The 7,553-nt window shown below is 46.1% G+C and overlaps 1 protein-coding gene across 9 annotated transcripts in view; it reads right to left on the reverse strand.

The window, feature by feature from the left end:
• RGS6 (regulator of G protein signaling 6) overlaps window positions 1-7,325 on the reverse strand; it is a 642,060-nt gene extending 634,735 nt beyond the window's left edge. For 3 of the 9 annotated variants that reach the window (XM_032134935.2, XM_058429367.1, XM_032134932.2), the window contains exon 1: window positions 6,434-6,514. The gene's annotated coding sequence lies outside the window, so the exon portion shown is untranslated. Of the gene's footprint in view, window positions 1-5,975; window positions 6,210-6,433; window positions 6,515-6,793 lie in introns of those variants that run through there. The other 6 variants (XM_032134937.2, XM_058429368.1, XM_032134934.2 and 3 more) reach the window with 3 other exon arrangements.
• Window positions 7,326-7,553: the final 228 nt, after the last annotated feature.

A 7,553-nucleotide genomic window follows, 5' to 3' on the forward strand; every position in this document is an offset into this window, starting at 1 on the left:
GCATCTTGGAGAATGACAGTGGATTATCACAAGCTTAACCAAGTGGTAACTCCAATTGCAGCTGCGGTACCACATGTGGTTTCATTGCTTGAGCAAATTAACACATCTCCTGGTACTTGGTATGCGCCATTGACTTGGCAAATGACTTTTTCTCCATTCCTGTCCATAAGGCCCACTAGAAGCAATTTGCCTTCAGCTGGCAAGGCCAGCAATATACCTTTACTGTCCTACCTCAGGGGTATATCAACTCTCTGGCTTTGTGTTATAATCTTATTCAGAGAGACCCTGAGCGCTTTTTGCTTCCACAAGATATCACTCTGGTCCATTACACTGACGTTATGCTGATTGGATCCAGAGAACAAGTAGTAGCAAATACACTGGACTTATTGGTGAGACATTTGCAAGCCAGAGGATAACAAACAAATCCAACTAAAATTCAGGGAACTTCTACCCCAGTAAAATTTCTAGGGGTCCAGTGGAGTGGGGCCTGTTTAGATATTCCTTCTAAGGTGAAGGATAAGTTGCTGCATTTGGCCTTTCCTCCAACCAAGAAAGAGGCACAACGCTTAGGGGGCCTATTTGGATTTTGGAGGCAACACATTCCTCATTGGGGTGTGTTACTCTGGCCCATTTATTGAGTGACCCGAAAGGCTGCCAGTTTTGAGTGGGGTCCAGAACAGGAGAAGGTTCTGCAATAGGTCCAGGCTGCTGTGCAAGCTGCTATGCCACCTGGGACATATGATCCGGCAGATCCAATGGTGCTGGAGTTGTCAGTGGCAGATAGGGATGCTGTTTGGAGACTTTGGCAGGCCCCCATAGGCGAATCACAGTGGAGTCCTCTAGGACTTTGCGGCAAGGCCCTGCCATCTTCTGCAGATAACTACTCTCCTTTTGAGAGACAGCTCTTGGCCTATTACTGGGCTTTGGTGGAAACTGAACGTTTGACTGTGGGTCATCAAGTCACCATGCAACCTGAACTTTCTATCATGAACTGGGTGCTTTCTGACCCATCTAGCCATAAAGTGGGTCGTGCACAGCAGCATCCCATCATCAAATGGAAGTGGTATATACGTGATCTGGCTCAGGCAAGTCTTGAAGGCACAAGTAAGTTACATGAGGAAGTGGCTCAAATACCCATGGTCTCCACTCCTGCCACCCTGCCTTCTGTCCCCCATCCTGCACCCATGGCCTCATGGGGAGTTCCCTATGCCCAGTTGACAGAGGAGGAGAAGACTAGGGCCTGTTCACAGATGGTTCTGCATGATATACAGGCACCACCCAAAAGTGGACAGCTGCAGCACTGCAGCCCCTTTCTACGACATCCCTGAAAGAGGTGAAGGGAAATCTTCCCGGTGGGCAGAACTTCAAGCAGTGCACCTGGTTGTGCACTTTGCATGGAAGGAGAAATGGCCCAATATGCGATTATACACCAATTCATGGGCTGTAGCCAATGGCTTGGCTGGATGGTCAGGGACTTGGAAGAAGCATGATTGGAAAATTAGTGACAAAGAAATTTGGGAAAGAGGTGTGTGGATGGACCTTTCTGAGTGGTCAAAAACTGTGAAGCTATTTGTATCCCATACAAGTGCTCACCAACAGGTGACCTCAGCGGAGGAGGAGTTTAATAATCAGGTGAATAGGATGACCTGTTCTGTGGACACCACTCAGCCTCTTTCCCCAGCCACCCCTGTCACCACCCAATGGGCCCATGAACAAACTGGCCACTGTGGCAGGGATGGAGGTTACGCATGGGCTCAGCAACACGGGCTTCCACTCACCAAGGCTGACCTGGCTACGATCACTGCTGAGTGCCCAAATTGACCGCAGCAGAGACCGACACTGACCCCTCGATGTGGCACCATTCCTCAGGGTGATCAGCCAGCTACCTGGTGGCAGGTTGATTATATTGGACCTCTTCCATCATGGAAAGGGCAGAGGTTTGTCCTCACTGGAACACACATTTACTCCGGATATGGGTTTGCCTATCCTGCACACAATGCTTCTGCCAAGACTACCATCTGTGGACTCACGGAACGCCTTATCCACCATCGTGGTATTCCATGCAGCATTGGCTCTGACCAAGGCACTCACTTTATGGCCAAAGAAGTGTGGCAGTGGGCTCATGCTCATGGAATTCACTGGTCTTACCATGCTCCCCATCATCCTGAAGCAGTTATATTGATAAAACGGTGGAATGGCCTATTGAAGTCACAATTACAATGCCAACTAGGTGACAGTACTTTGCAGGGCTGGGGCAGAGTTCTCCAGAGGGCCGTGTATGCTCTGAATCAGCATCCAATATATGGTACTATTTCTCCTATAGCCAGGACTCACAGGTCCAGGAATCAAGGGGCGGAAGTGGAAGTGGCACCACTCACCATCACCCCTACTGATCCACTAGCAAAATTTTTGCTTCCTATTCCCTCGACATTACCTTCTGCTGGCCTAGAGGTCTTAGTTCCAGAGGGAGGAACGCTGCCACCAGAAAACACAACAACGATTCCATTAAACTGGAAGTTAAGATTGCCACCTGGACAGTTTGGGATCCTCCTACCTTTAAGTCAACAGGCTAAGAAGAAAATTACTGTGTTGGCTGGCATGATTGACCCAGACTATCAAGAGGAAATCAGTCTAAAAACTCCACAGCAGAGGTAAGGAAGACTACATATGGAACACAGGAAATCCATTAGGGCATCTCTCAGTATTACCATGCCCTGTGATTAAGGTCAACGGGAAACTACAACAGCCCAATCCAGGCGGGACTACAAATGGTCCAGACCCTTCAGGAATAAAGGTTTGGGTCATTCCACCAGGGAAAAGAACCTGCTGAAGTGCTTGCTGTAGGCAAAAGGAATACTAAATGGGTAGAAGAAGGTAGTCATCAATACCAGCTATGACCATGTGACCAGCTGCAGAAACAGACTGTAATTGTCGAGGGTATTTCCTCCTTCTTTTGTTAAAAACATGTTTGTGTATGTATACACTCATACTAAGAAAATATCTTCATTTCCTTTTCCTTTATCATGTGACATAAGATTTATTGACTTCACATCAGCATGTAAGTATTGTTAACTTTATGTAATAGTATTTGCATTGGGGATTGGTGCATTTCTGGTTGTACGAAGGATAGTTGTATTATGTTATGCACAATTTTGACCTCATTATTGTCTTTATTTGAAGATTATGTATGATCTCAGGAGATGTGTATGGGTTCAAGTTGACAAGGGGTGGGCTTTTGATGGTTAATACTGTCAACTTGATTGCATTGAGGGAGACAGAGTATTGATCCTGGGTGTGTCTGTGTGGGTGTTGCCCAAAAGAGATTAAACATTTGTGTCAGTGGGCTGCAGAAGGCAGATCCACCCGTAATCTGGTGGGCACAATCTAATCAGCTTCCAGAGAATATAAAGCAGGCAGAAAAACGTGAAAAGGAGAGATGAGCCTAGCCTCCCAGCCTACATCTTTCTCCCATGCTGGATGCCTCCTGCCCTCAAACATCTGACTCCAATTTCTTCAATTTTGAGGGTCGGACTGGCTCTCCTTGCTCCTCAGCTTACAGACAGCCTATTGTGGGACCTTGTGACCATGTAAGTTAATACTTAATAAACTCCCCTTTATAGATATGATATATCTACATATATACATATATGTAGATATGTATATATGTATAGCATATATATAGCATATATGTATATATGATATATATGTACATATATATATCCTATTAGTTCTGTCCTTCTAAGAGAACCCTAGTACACTTACCCTCTAGTTTTCACTGTCACCAAACCAGCAGAGTTAGCATCATCCAGGGACTTGTTAGATATGTATATTCTCAGGCCCCATCTCAGACAGAATCAATCAGAGACTCTGGGGATGACCCCCAGGTGTTTCTGTGTTTGAATAAGCCCTCTTCAAAGATCATTCTCATGTCAAAGCAACAAATACGTCATTAGCTTAATTAGTTAAATCTAAAAGTACCTTTTGTCCTTTAGGGAAACAGAGGCCCAGAGGCCACAGGAGAAGTTGGTGGAGTAACTGCAACCAGAACTCAGGTCTCCCACCCACAATGGCCAATGACCTTTCTACTTCTTTTCTGCTGCTTTAATCCCTAAATCCAAAAGGAAGCCCCAAGCATTACCAGCCCAAAGTGCAAACACTGGTTTTCAAAGAGCAGAAAAAGAACCTACTCTCTTTGAAAATAAGGACCACCAGTAAAAACTAATATCTGATCAAAATCATTCTGTAAACAAGCAGTAATTTCCCAAGCCTTTAACATATTTCCAAGTTATATTTCCAAGCTATATTTTATATTTATAAAAATTTGTGGGGGAGGGGGACTGGGTAGAAATAATTGACTAGAATAATATTTGGAAGAATATACAGTTAAAAATATGTTAATAGTGGCTCCCTCTCCATAGCTGATTATGGATAACCTTTATTTTTTTCTTCGTATTTTCCTGAACTGTTTCAACAGCTAAATATTACTTTTGGAAACAGGGGAAAAGTTAAAATTGTTTTTTGAAATATTATATCCATATCACTTAACACGAAAGTTTATTTTGTAATTCTATTTCTTTCCTTACAGCAGGATAGTGTGTGTATAGTAATTATTTATATCATGCCATATGTTACAAAGAAGATGAAATTTGGTAAATATATTCCTTCCAGCTGGAAACTGAAAATGAAGAGGTTAAATGCATTCCTAGGTTCAGAGCAATATGAATTAAGACAAGCTAACTGAGAAGCTAAAGGAAAAATTAATCCCAGTATTGAGATCTCTGAGAGCATCCTTTTGAAAAATGTTTATGTGACACACAGCTCCTTATTCCATCCCCCTGATATTTAACCCCTGGCACAAAACAGAATGTTCGGTAATTCCTGGCAAAGTCTTAGGAGTTCAGGGGGTAAAATGCATGGGAGAAGACGAGAGACATAAGAAATGGAATGATTCTACTTTCACATAAAATTATGTCCCTGTAGACAATGAGACATCCAAAATCACTGGCAAATTTAACTGCCCACAGTAACCCTAAATTTATTTTTCTTTCTCAAGAAACGTCTACTCCAAAAACATCTATGTTGGAGATCTTATTCTGCAAGTCAAAAATAAATAAATAATTAAAATGGACTCATTTAAATAAACATTTCTGCCACAAACGCATTGTCATAATGTTTCACTTGATAAGATGAATTTATTGCTTCAAAGAAAATCTAGTCTTGTTTTACTGAAACTCTCAGCAATAGAAATTCAGTGAATGTTAACTGAAATTCCTTAAAGAAAATCAGAAGTAAAGTTAAGATCTGTCAGAATGTATAAAAGGAAACACTGGTGGCCTCTCTCCTTCATCACAATACCTCCCAACAGCTGACATTTATAGAACTTGCAGACTCTTTCAGGAAAGGAAGAGTTATTGGGAATAGACTCTCTCTACATATATATAGTTTACGGTGCATGAGATCATATTTACAGGACAATTTAGCTTAACAGTGGTACAGTATCAAAGAACTTAGAATTTATCATCTATAGCATGCAGGATTTGGCTTGCAAAGGTTTCTCTCTCAAGAGTCTCACCAAATGTCCCTCAGCCCTCTACTTTCCTTCAGAGGAGTCCCACCCATTGAAAAAGTAACAAATTAAGAATAAAGAATATGCATCTTACAGAAAGTTTCCCACCATAGTCCCAGTTCCCACTCCATGTAATTACCTATTTGCCTATGAAAATTGATATGTAAGAGCCGTGTCGTCAACACATTTAACTAAACCTAACAGTTCCCTTTAAGTCTTACACTTTTTGACAGACCATACACACACAAACTTGTAGCTCATTCTCTAACTCCATTTTGATACTTACAAGCCCAGTTCTTCCATCTCTCACCCTCTCTGGAGAGAAAAGGGTCTAGTGGTAGGTTTTACCTAATCTTGATTATTTTTGCGTTTTTCTTTGGGGTTGTTAAAGGCATTGATCAGAACTCACCTCCCAAGCATTGGTAATTCCAAGCCGACGAGACCCCAAATATCTTGAGTTTGTAACATAGAAATGCCACTGGTCTCAACGAGAGAGAAGGAAAATAACGTTCCTACTCCGTCAAATTAAGAAAAAAAAATGAAATACAGCAGCTTTCATTCTGAACAAAATTAAATTTTCTGGGTCACTTTCCCTGTCTCACTGGGCCACTTTTTTACGCAGCCTGCCGGTGACTGTAAACACGGTCTCTTCACTCCTCACGCAACCAGTTCATTTGTCATCCTCTCCAAGCGAATAGCCACCGCTTCCTTCGCTAGCGCAGTTCCCAAACAACAAACCTCCCCATCCGCCCCTGCCCTCCACACCTCACCGCGGAGACTCGCTTTCTTTTCTTCCAAACCACAAATGGGTGAGCTTGTTCAGAGAAAAAGTTAATGAACGCCTGATTAGAGGCAAAGCTGCCCTACCTGCGATCACAACATCGGAAGACTGGAAGTACCTAAAAGCGCCATCCTCTGCGCTCTCGTCCCCGTCGGTGTGCGCTTCACACCCAGAAACCCAGGAACATGATTTATATGCAGACCTGCACCCATCCCACACAAGTCCACACGCCAGCTTGCCTAACCACTTATGTAAGCTCGTGCTTCCACAGTCCCAAACTGCAGACACACACACACGGGCACCTGTCACGCATCTGAAATGGACAAGCACCCACACCCAGGAGATGAAATCAACACATATTAATGGGGTGGGGAGGGAGGATACTGTTTTAAATCATGTTTTCTCCCATTTGTTTCTTGCCCATTTTTTGTCACAACTACAATTACCTTAGCAACCAAAGAATTGCCTTGACTCTCCCTGCGGCTCCTGAATTTCTCCTAAAGCCAACCTTGCGCCAGGTTCATGATAAAGCTGGAGAAGCCCAGGGAACCGGAGACCGACAGCCTCTTGGGGGCGGAGGGGACGTCTAGTCCGTCTCCGCGCCGCTCCCCACAGCCTCGCCTCCTCTTTCCGAGTTTCCGTGGTGGCGAGCGCAGGGGCTCAGAGAGCGGAGAGCGAAGCCCCGGGCCCGCGAGGACGCGCAGCGGGTCGCATGGTGCCAGGACGCGGGGCGCACGGGGTGTCCCCGGCGCGCTCCGGGCTGGCCTGGCTCTCCGCGCTCCCGGGCGTTCGCCGCTTGCCCGCCTCTGCCCGCCCGGGTCGGCAAGGGTGCGCGGAGGTTGGTCCGTTCCCTCGGCGTCTGGCGGCTCCCGCGGCGTCTGGCGGCTCCCGCGGCTGTAGGAACGCGGCGCCCAGGCGGAGCTCTCGCCGCCGAGCAGGGCCGAGCGCGAGGAGCTGCCCCAACTCGCGAAGCCGTTCAGCTCCGCGGCCCGCGAGCTGCTGCAGCGGCGCCCGCTGTCGGATGCCGAGCGGAGCTGCAGCCCCGTGCCCCGCGCACCTGGGCGCCGGCACCTGGGCCCGGACCGCGTGCTGCAGGGAGGGGCCGGCGGGCGGGGACCTGCACCTGAGCGCGTCCCGAGGGCGCCGCCGCACGGCTCACCTGTTCCCAGAGCCGCGGAAGGCGCAGACCGTGATTTGCCCGAGGAG

The sequence above is a fragment of the Hylobates moloch genome, unplaced genomic scaffold (genome assembly GCF_009828535.3).
Source record: "Hylobates moloch isolate HMO894 unplaced genomic scaffold, HMol_V3 SCAFFOLD_16, whole genome shotgun sequence".
In the NCBI taxonomy this organism is placed as follows: domain Eukaryota; kingdom Metazoa; phylum Chordata; class Mammalia; order Primates; family Hylobatidae; genus Hylobates; species Hylobates moloch.